The 15,609-nt window shown below is 43.5% G+C and overlaps 1 protein-coding gene across 1 annotated transcript in view; it reads right to left on the bottom strand.

The window, feature by feature from the left end:
* DGKI (diacylglycerol kinase iota) overlaps positions 1 to 15,307 on the bottom strand; it is a 174,628-nt gene extending 159,321 nt beyond the window's left edge. Inside the window, exon 1 of the mRNA XM_021388553.1 lies at positions 15,229 to 15,307. The gene's annotated coding sequence lies outside the window, so the exon portion shown is untranslated. The remainder of the gene's footprint in view (positions 1 to 15,228) is intronic.

Genomic DNA, 15,609 nt, shown 5'->3' with positions numbered 1-15,609 from the left:
CAAACTCCGGGCCTCAGTGTCTTACTCGTAGCAGTGAGGGGCCCAAAAGTGAACACAGCACTCAAGGTATGGCCTCACCAGGGCTGAGTACAGAGGGTTGATCACGTCCCCGCTCCTGCTGGCAACACTATTTCTAACACAAGCCAGAATGCCTTTGGCCTTCTTGGCCACCTGGGCACACTGCCGGCTCACGTTCATTCAAGCACTGACCAACACTCCCAGGTCCGTTTTTTTCCCCCACATGGTCTTCCAGCCACTCTGCTCCAAGCCTGTATCATTGCCTGTGGTTGTTGAGGCCAAAGTGCAGGACCTGGCACTTGGTCTTATTGAAGCTCATCCCATTGGCCTCCGCCCAGTGATCTAGCCCATCCTGATCCTTTTGAATGGCCTTCCTATCCCCAGGCAGGTCGACACTTGCACCCAACTTGATGTCACCTGCAAATACTGAGGGTGCACTCAATCTCCTTGTCTAGGTCATGAATAAAGATCTTGAACAGGACAGACTCCAGTACTGACCCTTGGGGAACACCAGTCATTAATGGAATCACATTGCTCAGAGCCTGGTCCAGCCTGACCCTGAATGTCTCCAAGGAAGGGGGCATGCATCACCTCTCTGGGCAATCTATTCCAGTGCCTAGCCGCACTCACTGAAAAAAAAAAAAAAAAACCACCACTTCTTCCTTATGAAATCTGACAGAATTGATCATTTCGACTCCTGGTAGCTCAAACTCCTTTAATCAAGACTGATCTTAATAGAAACTGAGTGATTTTCTGAGCATCGGTTACATGCTTTCAACAACAAAGCTAGAAGCATGTTGGTAACATGTTACTTTCAAGCTTAGAATTTTTTCTGCGGTTCCTAGCTGTTTCAGGCTATTAAATCATATATGCTCGTGGCTAAAATTTTGGCTTTCAGTACAAGTCAAAACACAGTAGGAACCATCCATAAACCAAACCAACAGGCTCCAGAACAAAAGCTTGAGGAATGAGAGGATTCATATGTTTTCAGAGTCTTGTAATGCATAAATTTAAGATAACTGCCCTTAAAGAAATACTAGCTCTCTCTTTATTATTTCCTGGAAAGGAATTAAGATCCTCCAAGCAACCTTTTAAGCAAGATGGCTAGGATGGAAAGGTTAGGAGGACATGGCAGCGGAGGCCTCCATCTCAGCTCAGAACTCACACACACTCTGATGACTCTGCACCTGGACCACCTCATTTGGATGGTAAAGCCAGCAAGATTCAGCCCATCCCCAGCATGCCTAATGACATTGTCCTTCAGTGCCACATCCACACAGTTCTTCAACGCCTCCAGGGACAGTGACTCCACCACCTCCCCTAGGCAGCCTGTTCCAATACCTCATCACTACTTCTGAGAAGATATTTTTCCCAATATCCAACCTGAACCTTCCCTGGCACAACTTGAGGCCATTCCCTCTCATCCTGTCTCTACCACCTGTGGGAGAAGAGCCTGACCCCCATCTTGCTACAACCTCCTTTCAGGTCATTGTAGAGAGCAAACAATGGTATGGAGATAGACTGAATGTTTACTTAAGACAGCAGCTTCTCCCTTAGCCAGTGGGTACTTACAGAAAGAGCACAATAACAAGGCAAGCACAAAAGGATATTGCCTTCCACATTGCCTTGAGCAGAGCTTATGTCTCCCTGAGATGGGCTGTGTCAAATCCTTTCACTTCATGCTCACCAATCAGTTTTTTTTTCCATGTTCTTTTGTTTGGTCTTCTACTTGTGTGGCAACGAGTTCCATCGCATAATAATGAATTGTGAGCAAAAATAATTCCTTTTCTTTTAAACCTGTGTGATAAGTTTAGGTGATGTTCTCTGGGTCTTATGTCACAGGAAAGAATAAATTGGTATTCACTATCTGCCTTCTACTTGCTGCTCATGACACTCAACACTTTTCATATTGAATCTTTTCTCATCCATAAACTGTTCCATTTCACTGACCAAATTACTATTGCTCTACTTGGCTTCTCTGACTTGTATTTGCTTCTATGAGCAATAAGCAGAAATATTCACAGAATTATCTAAAGTAACTACTAAATCTCTTTCCAAATGGGTAGTAGCTAATGCCCAAGTCCATCCTTGCAAGAGCATACAGCTAACTGCAGAGCAACGCAGACAAAGAAAAGCGGCCCTATCATCACAGAATTGCATCCTCTACTTCATAGCTCATTCATTCACCACAAAGGAATCCTTTTGCAACTTGGCAGTTAACTTTCACTTTGAATAGCCTAGATACAAGTTTTCTTACTCTGCAGTTCATCTCCCATTTCCAGACAGTTTCCAAGAGAGTATTTAGCAACAACTTTAGCACTAGACCCCACAGGAATCACCAATAACACCCTCATAGACCAAGATCTGATCATCTGCCTCTAGTGCTGTTCTTTAATCATTCCTTAGATAAAGAATCCTCACCTAGACACAACTGAGTTTCTTCTTGACTAAGATGAGGAATGCTGTTGAAAAAAAAGAGGAAACGCAGACACATTATTTCAGTCAGACCACAAAATAAACAAACAGCTTTGGCAGAGGAATCAGAAGTGCTGTGACTAAATACTGCCACTTCAGCCCATCTTCAGCCTTGAGCAGTTTTACAGTCAGGCTTAGGGATTTGTCTGCATATCAACAGTAAATCCAAATCCCTAGAGGATTCATGGTTATCTCAGAGCTCACATGTATTGCAAATAAAGCATTAGCCACTCGCCTTTTTAGCTCATGGGTTTGTTATTGGTGGTCCAAAGGAGATGGCAGTAAAGAGGCAATGCACTTGAGGACTTCTGGAGCGTTTCTGGAGGCTGGGATAAGAAGGAATGACATTCTTTAGCTACTTAAAAAGCAAGAGATTGATTTTGCAAGGGAAACGAGTCAAATACTGCGTCTAAAGAGAGGTAGCGGTCCTGCTCAGTTTTCTCTGTATATTTAGATTAAGTAGATTTAGATGCATTTGAAGTAAAAATGCAATCAAAGCATGCCTCAACAGCCTCTTCCACTGCTGCCACCAGGCTGCTTAGACTTATGCTGCCTTTCAGCTGTCAATTAACTCCAACACAGCAGCTGCCATGCACCACTTTACCAACGAGGCCAGCACGTCCCAGGTGCCTGCGGGAAGCTGGGAATGGCTGCACAAAGGAGAGGTGGAGACAAAGACTTCACGGCCTCCATGGCATGGAGTTTGATCGCTTCAGAGGTTCCACTAAACAGATTTACTTTATTTGAGCCAACTAGCAGGCTTCACAAGTAGCACTCACACTGAAGAAAGAAATCAGAGCTTTGCTGCATTCATTTTCTTATTCTTGCAATTCCCTTCAGTTCACTGGGCTGTGCAGACAATCATTTTCTATGCAGCCCAGTAGCTCCATTTGTTCTCTCAAACTTCTTCCAATTTCAAGCCCTGTAGACTTCAGTTCTGTGATGTTTTAAGAGAAGCACTGTAAATCTATTTGAATTCACACACAGCTCTAAAGAAAGTGCACTTCTGAAGCCTTTATCGTCTTCTTCTCTTCAGAGCACCACCATGCCTAATCTGCGAAGGAGTACAACTACAGTTCTTCTGTATCAGTGATTTTGATAATAAAAAAAAAGATTGATTTTCTTCTCCACTGACATATTTTTAAACAAGGGAAAATAGTTATAAAACAAAGAAAGAGGCCCCTCTCCTACGAATTAGATGTGAAAATTGTCACTAGCAGAGTTTTCCTAATGCAAGCAGCACAGATATGAAACTTTTACAGGAAGCTGTAATACAGGACATAACTGCAAGACAAAAAACCACTATGCTAAATAAAAGAGCTATAACCTGGGAACACCTTGTGGAACATGAAGTAACATGGTTAACCATGGCAGAACCTTACCCTTTGCAGGACTGGAGTAAAACTGAGAAAGAGGTCCAAATACAAGTCAAATCATTTGTAAGGAAACTGACCCTCACATTTACCAGGACTGAAAAATGCCAGAGCATAACTGAGCCCCAAAATATCAGATTTGTTCTGTGTTTAGGAGCATAGGAGGTATAAACAGAAACATTTTTCAAAAAACTATTTCCTTTACATATAGGGAATGGCAGTAAAGGATGCCCTCCAGCAAAAGTCAGCATAAATCAGTTCAAGGGTTTATTGACTCTACAATGACAATAGCTTTGTATCTTCCCACAGAATATAACTCCAAACTGCTCAAGCTCCCACTTTGAGCAAGACCTTTTTTGCACTTTACAGGAAAGAACAAGACCTTTGCAAGTTCACCAAAATATGAATGGACCCTTAATGTCACTGGGCCTTTAAGCAGTAAATAGAGGAATCGATTCTACTCAGCAACTTTAGGCACATCTTTTGAGTAAACATCATAATACAAAGTCAAGGTTTGAGCAAGGCAATCTGTATCAAGATCCAAGATGACAAAACCTCTTAAATGGTAACATTATGCTAACAATTTTACAGTGCTAATTTTCTCACTTTAAAACATCCTGCAGAGCGTGTAGAACATATTAGCTAAAAGCTATACAAAAAGGTCATCTGTCTACCTTCCCTTGAAGCAGATGAAACGCACAGAAAGCACATGCAAGAGCGTACATGAAGTGAACAGAAAGATGCCAGGCAGCACATAAATACTGCACTCAGATAGGCTCCTTGCTGGCCCAACAAATTAGAACTCCAAGGGCTGCAGTTACAATCTTAGACTCAACAGCATTGCTGCATTATAACAGTGAATTGCCAATACTAGCAGCAAAGCACAGCTCTGCAACCACTCTGGCAAACCCAACCATTTAAACAACAAGAGCTGACACAGCTGGGGGCTCACAGTGACCCCTCTCACATTGTTCACCACCATGCCTCGGCTCACCCCAGCTCATCCAGCCCACAGGATCTTGTTCTTAGCTTCATCTCTGAGGTAGCAAGTGGGACACCGACCGCTCTTATGTATCATTTCTGTGATCGGGAACTATCGACTGCTTTTAATAGCAATTTGTACCAGTCATGCTCATCTGGACATCACTTGCTGAATACACAATGAGAGATATGTTCCTGTTATGGGGAGAACTGAGGAAGGTCTGAGTTTAGCTCATAAGTTGTGCATCACCTCCCCTGCTTCTCTGTCCCACTCTTTCCAAGCTATCCAGATGTCTGGCTATTTCTCTCCCATGGAAAGGCATAAATTCTAAACTAAAACTCAGGAAAGGGTTAAATATGGCAATCCGTACCTTCTCTGCGCCCCTACGCCTCCAACACTTTTGCTAAAAGCACGATCTTCAATTTTAAAATAATCTTTTCAAACCTGATTTAAAAGTAGCAGTTTCCCACTCAAATACACAGCCATATGAGCTGCTTTCAGTTCTTCACAATTGCATACAGTTTCAGCAGGAAAAAAAGAAAGCAGAGAATTGACAAAACAAAACATTTCAGCTGCTTTCTTTAAAAGAAAATTAAAGACCTTTGGCAGCACAGCACTGTGGTCTTAGTAGGGACACCTCTCCAGCCAGAGGACACCAGTGATTCATTCACAATTCAGAATGATTAGACTAACATTTATTACCCTGAAGCTGAGGAAAGCCTTGAGTTAAGGGAATTTCAGTAAACATGGAAACACCTGGCGAGTCTCATTCAAGATCTGTGCAGGAAAGGCAAGAGTAGGAGTTAGGCAAAGGTCTCCTACCTCGGTGCTGCTTTTGATAAATTACAGTGAAAGTACACTCTTTCATCAACTGTTTTAAATTAGAATAAGATCATTGCAGGAGAAACTTATCCCTTCGAAATTACAGAAGTCAAGGTTGAAGACGGTATCCACTTATATGCTAATTTCTACCACCTCTCTGCTACTTGGAAATCCCCTTCTCTCCTCTATTTTTTTTTTCTTAAACTGCAGTTAACATTCTATGTAGTTACCCTCACTGAGATATCCACAGTGACTTTTCTTCCTTGAGGAACCCCACAGCTTCAGAGTACATCAGTAAGTGAGAGTTCAGACCATTTCTGCTAGCGCTCATTTTTGGACATTTAAAGAAGTTACATTTCCAACGCCGCCACAGTATACAGTCCCTTGGTGCAATGAAATCTACCTGGAGATTTTTGTAGAAACTGTAAAGGACAACAAACACTTCCTTTTTACTTTTCTCAAACATGAATTTACTGCAAATGAAAAACATCCTGCTGATACGCCTCTGAAATACTCCGCTTCTCCAAACAACAGACAGGGGGCAAACAAATGGAAATTTCTACATTCAGTTTTATCTCAGGATGCTGATTGCATTGTACCATGGCACAGCCCCAAAAAGCAAGGCACGCCTAGAGCGCTCTTCATCTCCCTTTCTCCAGTGCCAACTGGATTGCCATTTAGCAACAGGGCCGAGAGCTGTGATGGCATCCAACCATTGCTCACTGTGCAGCTGCTTCCAGACTCTTCCAAACGAAACCACAGCACCCTGCATGCACTTTCCCATGCTAGAAGCATTCTGCATACTCACAAATCCTCATCTGGAGATTTAAAATGTACGTGTTCTGGCTGAATTCTTCTTTAGGAATTTATTGTGTTGTTTTTTAGAGACCATTCTGGCATTAGGAACATTTGATGAAGCAGTTTCCTGCGCTCAGAGCTCTTGGAAACCAAGGAATAAGAATACTCCGGTGAGCTATGTTCAACCACCTCCAGGGTGAGATATAAAACGTATGCTCTGGTTCAGACATTCATATTAGGAATGTAAGAACCTACTATCTAAAATGAGCATTTCGCCGGCAGGACAGAGACAAGAGCCAGCAGAAATATTAACTTTCTAATTGTTATTGTCACCATTTCATGATATGTATTCCAAAGCCTGACACTTAACTTACTCATCAAAAAGTCTTCTGGAAAAGCTAGTAACTCAGGTCTACAGCATTATATGGTCCTTCATCTGCAACTCCACGCTTGTGTAGTTCAATTCTTACAAGATCTGAGATGCTCAACACTGTAAGCCTGCCTCTTTCAAATGCTGCAGTAATTTGACTCCAGATTCCTGCCCAGCCGAACACCGCACAGAGCTGTCCCAAGGCTCTCACTCAGCCCTCCTGCAGCTACAGGGCAGCGTGCCCATCTCGTGATTTCCGCAGTGCTGCCACTCAGTTTTAGAGGTAGATCCCACACTGGTGCTCTATCAATTGTCATGAACAGCTGTTGACTTCTCAGGATGTATCCCATGTCCTCATCAGCACCTCTACTATTTCACACCTGACTCCCTGCAGCAACTCGAGCTGAGCAGCATCCGGCCTGGGTGACTAGTCATCCCCTGGGTTCTCAGGTTGCTTTGTATAAAACACAGGCACACACAGATCAAAATCCCACAGTATTAAGAGTGAATAAGTTATCTGGAGTAATGTCTTTATTCCAATGGAAAAACCTCCCATTTGCTTGCAACAAATATTTCCTTATAAGGTTAATGCCTTGATTTTAAATGTGATCCTTTAGGTGAAAAAACTTTTCTCAAGATCATCACAAACGAATTAGAGCTTGCTATCCTTAATCTGACCGCTAATTACTGCTGCCTGAAAATTCTGAAATACAAGAATGGAATGAAGTTTGGCTTCACATAGATTGAAGAGTCCCATCAGATCTCCAAGCACAAATGCTGGCAATTCTTATAAAATCTTCCCAACATTTCAAACATCAGTAGCAGGAACTTGGGCAACCAAGAATAACATGCAAGTCTCTTGTCTAGAGCAGTTATTGTCACTTGCAAGTAGCCACGGCAAATCAGACTTTCAGTTACAGACCAAGTGAACGAAAGCCTTCCAATTGCCTACACAATTGCAAGCAAAAACTTGACCTAGATTTTACTTTTTAACAGAGGAGACTTAAGTTACCAATATTCAGTTTGAAAACAACAAGAAACATTGGTCATATTTTTTTTATGCATATAAATCAGCAACCCTGCTGCCCCAACTCTCAATGTTACAAGAAGAGACAGGGTCTGAGCTCCCTATGATTTTGTTTTGTCTGGGATTTTTTTCCCCTTAGGGCTTCAGTCTATCAATAGAGCTGGGTAAACGTGACTAATAATTTTACTGAATAACCTTCTGAAAGCACACACTTCAATTGCGCTGCTCTGCTCCCACACATGAATTCTTTCTGGAAACTGAGCCCCAGAACATCCGGACATAGTTCAAACAGACATCCATGCTTTTCCAAGAGCTCATTTTGAACTGCCCAAGCTTTTGATCAGCAACATCAGTCTACATCTTCCAAAGGCACCACCTTTTCTCCAACGGTCCTTGCTGCTTAGCTCACAACTCCTCAGCTCTCCTGGTGTAGGTCCATCAAAAACTTCAGAGAAAGTAGGCAATGGTCTGTGCTTACGACACAAAGTGCCCATGCTGAGACAGAATGGTAGAGATACAAAAGCAGAGAGATAAATCAACATATAAATAAAACAACAAATAGCTAAACTTTTTAGTACTGAAGAGAGTGATTTCTAATTCTCTAGAGATGTTCTGGCAGTGAAAGGAGATTTGTTTTTATCTTAGAGGGTTTATGTATCAGTATTAATTAGTAGTCATTAGAAAATATTTTCTACAGGAAACCAAATGTGCTTGAAATGGGAGGACTAAATGCCATGAGCTCAAAACAAGGCACAACGCTCTCATGCATAACACTCAATTTTTTTTCCCCCCATTACCATGCAGATCATATTTCACAGAAAAATGACTGAATGTTCAAGCAAAAACTACAGCTTCAGAAGTCCAGCTCCTCCATTTGCACACTGCAGTTCTCCCTCTGCAGAGGAGTAGGAAATGTGAAAACTGCAACATCCTAAACAAAACTGCACTGCCCCACAGGTCTTCTAGTTCAGCTGTTACTTCCTCCCTGAGGAACCTATTTCCAAAAATAATCCAAAGCTTGTAAGTGCCTTGCTGCAAACAGGTTGAGATCCTACAAAAGCACTGAAACTACGGTTGGGAGGTAAGTTCTTTAACTGATTATTGTCTGGAAACTAACTAAATAAACGTATCAGATCAATCTTAAACCACTAGTTGAAGGTCAAGAATTACTCCCTTTCCTCCTTCAGAAAGGGCAAATGAAGAGCAGTCTACCACAGTGGGAAACAGAGAGAAGTTTTCAGGTTGCATAAATACATGTCAATACAGTATTAATATGAACTTTTCTTTGAATACCTCCACAAGAAATCTCAAGGAGTTAACAACTAATTTTTCTCTTATGAGATGAATAAAATGCACTTGCAAAGACAGCCAATTAGTTTCTGCCTAGAAAAATTATCTCCAATTAATGCGAGTTCCCTTGCTTTTTTAACTAAGGAGCATTATTCATTATAAAATAATGAAAAGAAAAAATTTCAAGTGCAATTGATGAAATCAAGCACAACCAAACAGCAGCATTCCTCTGGTCCATATTCAGTATGTAGCAGAAATGGTTGTGAAGGTCACAAGCAAATAGCTTCCGGCCATTAGAGTGTACCTGGAAACTGGGGGAGAAGGTCTACAAAGGCAACCAGGAGGAAGAAATCACAATGCTTCAGTGTGAGATCTGACACAGAGAGATCCTGTCTTCCAGAAGACAGCTCGGCCACTACCACATCCCCTTCTCCCCCCCCACAAAAAGGCTTAACTGCCTTACTCATACAAAACTGAATGCCACCTGTGCCATTCCTCCATCCCAAAGCCTCCCTTCTCTCCCCATCTCAGTTCTCAAGCCATTTTCCAAGTGCTGCGTGCACAGCTTTGTGTGCCAAGAGCAAACATGATCCAGCACAGACAGTGAACAGCATTGAGCAAGGTGCACATAAAAACCATCAGAAGATACAACACAGCATTGCACGTGCCAGTAACTGTCATTCATCGTGTGTTATTAGAGGAAGGAGACAGAGAAAGCTCAAAATGCATTCAGTGCCTACAGACAGCAATCAAATGAGACTGGCTATTGTGTCACTGAACAGCTTAAAAGTCAGCAGTTCCTGCAAGAGCCCACTTACCAGCTATCCAAGGAGCCTGGCACGGACAATTTACACCTGCTCTGCTTCCTGCTGCTTTTGCAAAGGAAATCCATGCATCCCACACTCATAACTTCCAGGAAAAGACAAAACCTGAAAACGCAGCCCCTCAGAGCACTGCGCGAGGTAGGAAAACAGAAGCAATCAGTTTCCCAGGAAATCTTCTCCAGTTTCAACTCATAAGCCCCTTCCCTGCCTCCCACTATGCTATGCCAAACTGAATTGGGAAATCTAAACCAGGAGGAAGAAAAGAAGTAGTATCAAAGGGCAATTCTCATCAAAGGAGTGGTGACTGCAAGCCGGTCAGTACGATTCTGCTGAAATGATGCACGGCTACATGGGAACGTGTATGTGCATACACATGGATGCAGACGTCAGCCCCTTCCTTGGAAGTGGATTAAGTGGCAGATGGTGTCAGAACCTGAGCTGCTGTCAGGAGCAGAGTTCATGCTGTCCCGTTCCCCTGTGCTTAGAGAAGAGAGCAGTAAAGACAAGCCATCCTAAAAGGGCTGATAAATGGCCGGTGATCAGCTTTGTCTTTAGCAAGGAGAGAAACGACAGCCTTTCGCTTGCTTCTTCCTCCCTCAGAGTCTTTGCATGCAAAATCCTCTCTGAAACGGAGACAAAAGAGAAACAAGGGGGTAGACATGCCATCCCCAAGCGTGAGAAAAGCCAGAGGCTCAGCTTTACACAGGGAAACCAGAACCTGCTATTAGCAACCCCAAATAACAGAACCTGGGACAGGGAGGGGGGAGGGAGAGCACCTGGCTTCCGCACCTTGAAGAGCAAAGGGAGGGGAAAAAAAAAAAAAGATGAAAAACCCACTGCCTTTGGTTGCCAACACAATGAAAATAAATGAGGGAAATAACATTTGGGAGGGACTCACCAGCTGAAAGCAGTCACAATGACTTTGTGCAGGCACCCCTGTTATTAATAATTATTACAGATAATAAGGGTTTTCAGACTGAGCAAGAGGATCTTTTCCAGTTCCTAAGACCTCATCTTTCCCTGTCCTGCCACCCACCTCCCCTTTTTTCCCCTCTCCTCTGAGCACCTGCTTTACATAGCTTTCCTTGTATCATCATCAGCCTCATGGATAATTGATAGCAGAGCTCGTCCAGCTGATGCTAAGAAAAGAACGACAAGGTGGTTCGACACACGCCTGCTATAAATAGACACACAACATGGCCAGCATTTGCCAGCATCTGATGACGCCTTCCTCCCTCCTGGGTCCTAAAGTTAGCTAGTCTCTGAAAGTCAGGGAATTGAATGGAAGCAAGGTAAAAAGGCTTTCAATTAATTGCACGTAGATTGAAAGGATAAAAATAAGAGTGGGCTTTGTATTTTTACGGCATGCTAAAAATACCCATTTTATAAAACTTCAGGCATAGTTTGCAAAGCATGGTTTATTTTTCTTCCCCTCACTTTGCAGCAGCTATGAAGCTTAAAATACTTCCCTAGTGCCAGGTTCTCTGGCGACAGGGCCAAGAAGGGTCACAGCGGATCTTGCTGCTAAGCACAGCAGCGTGTGGGAGCTAAACAGAGAACAAAGCAAAACTCACAGTGGTGCTAAGCCCCAAGATGTCTCTGCAAAGCACAAGTGCTCATGCTCAGCAACTCAGAGGGCAATGGCCAGCTGCTGGTGAGAACAAGGCAATCACAGCTGCCTCCAAGCGGCTGGTACTAGGCTCAGGGCTCGGAGTCAGCAGCAAGCCTTCCAGCCTCATTACTGGTTTGGTTCTGGGTGCACGGGCAACCCCTTGGCCTGTCATTGATAGGATATGCTGGATAGGCTTCCTGCTAGAAAACCCTTAGTCTTGCATTGCTCATCACCAAAGAATCACACAAAGGCTGGGAGACAGAGTTTACCACACCATGCAGCTGCCCTTCACCTGGACCTTCCTGCTGATGACCCTTCCCTACCACTCCCTCCTGTCCTGCAGCACAGAAGCTTCCTTTACCAGATGCACATAGGCTCTGCAGCAGGCTCACCCCACTGCACAGCTCACCACTTGGATCCTGGCTTGTGGCAAGTACTTATCTCTCTTTATCTTAGTCATTGTGTCCAGTTGCACTTCGCAGATCAAACTGACTTTTTTTTTTGGCTCACGTAAAATGCTTATTTCGGGAAAATCTTAGTGTCTTCCTTCTACAAACACTAACATAGGCTCTTTCTATTTGCCAGGTCTCACTCACTGGCAGCCAACTAAGCTTCATCAGTACAAATAAGACAAGCTACAGACACTCATCCTGCCTAAAGAAAGCAGCTGCAGCCAAGCATTTGGCCCAGCAGGTGCTGAGGTATCAGCATCAGCTTTGTCCTTGCAGTAGATGCCTCCCCCCGTTCAGAGCTGATGAACTCACACGACACATGCACTTGGGTCTCTCATTTGCTTTCCTAATGGTAATCTGAATCTAAAAGCCATTTTTATCTGCAGGAGTACAGCTATGTGAAAATAAGGAATTGGTCCTAATCCTCAATCAGATATTCAGATTGGGGAAAAAAAAATTCTGCCACTTCCAATAAGAGAAACTGTTTGTCTCCCACCATTTACCATGGCAGAGCTGTTACTACACACAGGCAGTGCCCAGTCATGACAAGAGCAGTAGCTCAGAGCAAAGGGAAGGGAAAAAGAAAAGAACCTAAACCAAATGCCAGTGCAGCTCTGTGCCAGGCAGCAGGCACACAGAAGGAATGGTGGTATGAAGCCACACGAGTTTCAGGAGTAGGAGGACTTCTTAAAAAAGCTTCAGAAATCTGCATAAGGTGGAGGTTTCATCTTGAGCAACTCATAGTCCAGAGCCACCAAGAAAATCTGCATCAGGAGCAAAAGAAAAAGCTTCTTTTTGTAGAACTGCTTACCAAGCAGTGCTAAAGGGTAAGCACAGTAGGGGAAAACAAAGGTGGGGGGGGGGTGGAAGCCATTCAAACAGCTTTTCCTCTCACCAGCCAAAACATACATACACCAAAATGGAAGCTTTAAATATTTAATGTCTAAAACAAACAAAAGAATTTCCCAAAACAAGACTGCTGGTTCAACACAAACCAGCATGTCCTGCAATAAGGATGGCAGAGGTTTTAGTCACAGCTGCGCTAATACCATTTAGAGAAAAAAAATGCAGGTTCTCTTTACAGCAGCAGAGAGCCAGGGATCAGGCAGAGAATGACTGACCTTCCCTGTCTTTGTCAGGCTTGCACAAAGTGGTTAACCCCACCAAAGGAGTGGGAGGCAGTCACCAGGGATCAGTGCTGGAGCCTCAATAGATTATGCTATTATTTTGAGATTCTGTAAGAGAACAAATTAACCTCCTTTATAACTCTTGGCTTACTTTAATAGATTTAATGGATGTCATAGGCTGAAAATACCGTCTTACATTCCTTTAATTTCCACGTTGACTGTCCTCCTTACAATGGAAAACCACTAGTTGAGAGAGAGGGTGGGGAGTACAGGTGCTGTTATCCACACAGTCAAGCCCTCAGCTACCTGACACTGCCTTGCTCAGGCATCCAGAACTGTACACATCCTTGGGATCAGGAACATCTTCCCCACAAGATAAGAGCAGTAGAAGCTATTGGGGACACAGAAAAAAAAAGTATTTTTCCTCACAAAGCCAGACCATGAAATGGTTACCTGTTTACTTGTACTTCCAGGTTTCCAGGTGAAGGGAAGTGTTGTTTTCCAATTAAAGGGCATATCAGAGAAGCTGCAACATGCTCTTGACAGCGACTACTACAGAAGGAAATCATCTGGCTGGAAATCAGCACTAGGCAAGGTGAGATACCAGGTAGGCTGAAACTAAGCCTGAGAAAGTTTCCTTTGTTTAGGAACAGAGAAATGCCAGTATGAGAATCCACACTCTCTCTTCTCTTTTGTAACTAGTGACAGGACAAGGGGGAATGGCCTCAAGTTGCACCAGGGGAGATTTAGGCTGGACATTAGAAAATACTACTTTTCTGAAAGAGTGGTCAGGCACTGGAATGGGCTGCCCAGGGAGGTGGTAGAGTCACCGACCCTGGAGGTGTTCAAGAAACGTTTAGATGTTGTGTTGAGAGACACGGTTCAGAGGGGTTATTGGTGGTAGGTGGATGGTTGGACTGGATGATCCTGTAGGTCTTTTCCAATCTAGCTAATTCTATGATTTTATTATTCACACAAATATTTCAACTACACTCTGCCTGGCTGAAGACCCCTGAGGCCTCACCCCATCCAGCTGCCACTTATTCTATTGGTTTCATCTCTGACTGCAATTACCAGAAACTTAGTAAACAAAAGGTCAGGTAGGCAGAGGGGTAACATAGCTGCCACACCCTCTAGGAGAATTCTTTCACCATTCTTATGAACTGGAGTTATGTATTTGGCATTTCCACAGAAGGCACTTCCCTCTCTGACAGAATTTAGCCACAAGTAAGTGCCTAGGGTAGGTATCACAGCTTTCCTTAATACACTGGTTTGAAGGCAGACAAAAACAAGCAGTAGTTGCCACAGGCTAGTCTCATGAATTCATTCAAAGCACAAGATGCTGTGAGGTCTGGAGTAGGGATGTGGCATTTCTAGGCACAACACTGCTGCTGCAAGAGCTCAGATGGACTCACAGGAGAATCCCATACATCCTCTTGCTTTTTGCCATCACAGCTCTAGCTAGCAGGATCTTCCCTACAACTCTATCCATCACAGCTCAATATAGTTGCTCCTGAGCTAAGGCAAGTGAAAGGGAATGATGATAAGCTCCCTCTTAAAATAGTTCAGGCACTGGTAAAAGGACAACTTTTAAACAGAGCACATATTTCAGAGTTTAGTGTGCAAGCCACTCAAGATACACAGATCAAATCTGCTACTTGAGAATAGCATTAGCTCTTATTGCCGCATCCCTATCTTCAAGACACACCTAGTCAGTGAATAATAAGGGCATTCTTTAAAAGGCACTGAAAATAGGAAATAAGAGTGCCGTGACCCTAAATTTGTGTAGCAAGTGCAGGGGCAGAGATGGCTTGAAGGACATTTTTTGATGCTTGCCAAGACAGACATACCTGGAGCTGCAGAGATTTCATTTCCTTTGGAAAAGATGTTTGTGCCCTGGCTGCCAACACAGATGGAGTTTCTAGAGGCTCAGAGGGTGTAACACAATGGAAAGCGTAGCAATGACAGCAGAGTAGCAAGGCCCTAGGCTACAGCAAGTGAGGATTTGTGCAGACGCAACAGCCATAGGCACAGAAATAAAGGAAAGAAGCTGTTTACCTTCAGAAGGTCTCAGGTATTCAGGGATTTCCAGCAAGATATCCTTACCTCCACTGCCAACCCTTAAGTGAGGTCTGGGAAGGAGTGGGTCCTGGCTCCAGCCCTTCTGGTCACTCAGGTGCATTGCTTGCACCTGAACTCCCCTGGGTTGGCCCTGCCTTCCCACCAGGTGCTCAATCACTGGTTCAGGCTATGACTTAGCATTTCCACTATGGAGGGGAACAAAGATAAGCTGGAGATGTGAGCTCACAGGAGTGTGTCTATCTGAGAAGCTCTTGGTGGCACGGTGTCTGCAAAGTAACACAGTCTCCCTTGACTCTTGATTTCTTCTTTCATCTTTTACTTTTCCCACACTTTTTCCTTTTTTAGCTCTATTTTTTT

This window comes from Numida meleagris, chromosome 1 (genome assembly GCF_002078875.1).
Source record: "Numida meleagris isolate 19003 breed g44 Domestic line chromosome 1, NumMel1.0, whole genome shotgun sequence".
Lineage (NCBI taxonomy): Eukaryota > Metazoa > Chordata > Aves > Galliformes > Numididae > Numida > Numida meleagris.
Note: the sequence above shows the minus strand (reverse complement) of the source record. Positions and strands in the feature narration are given on the sequence as shown.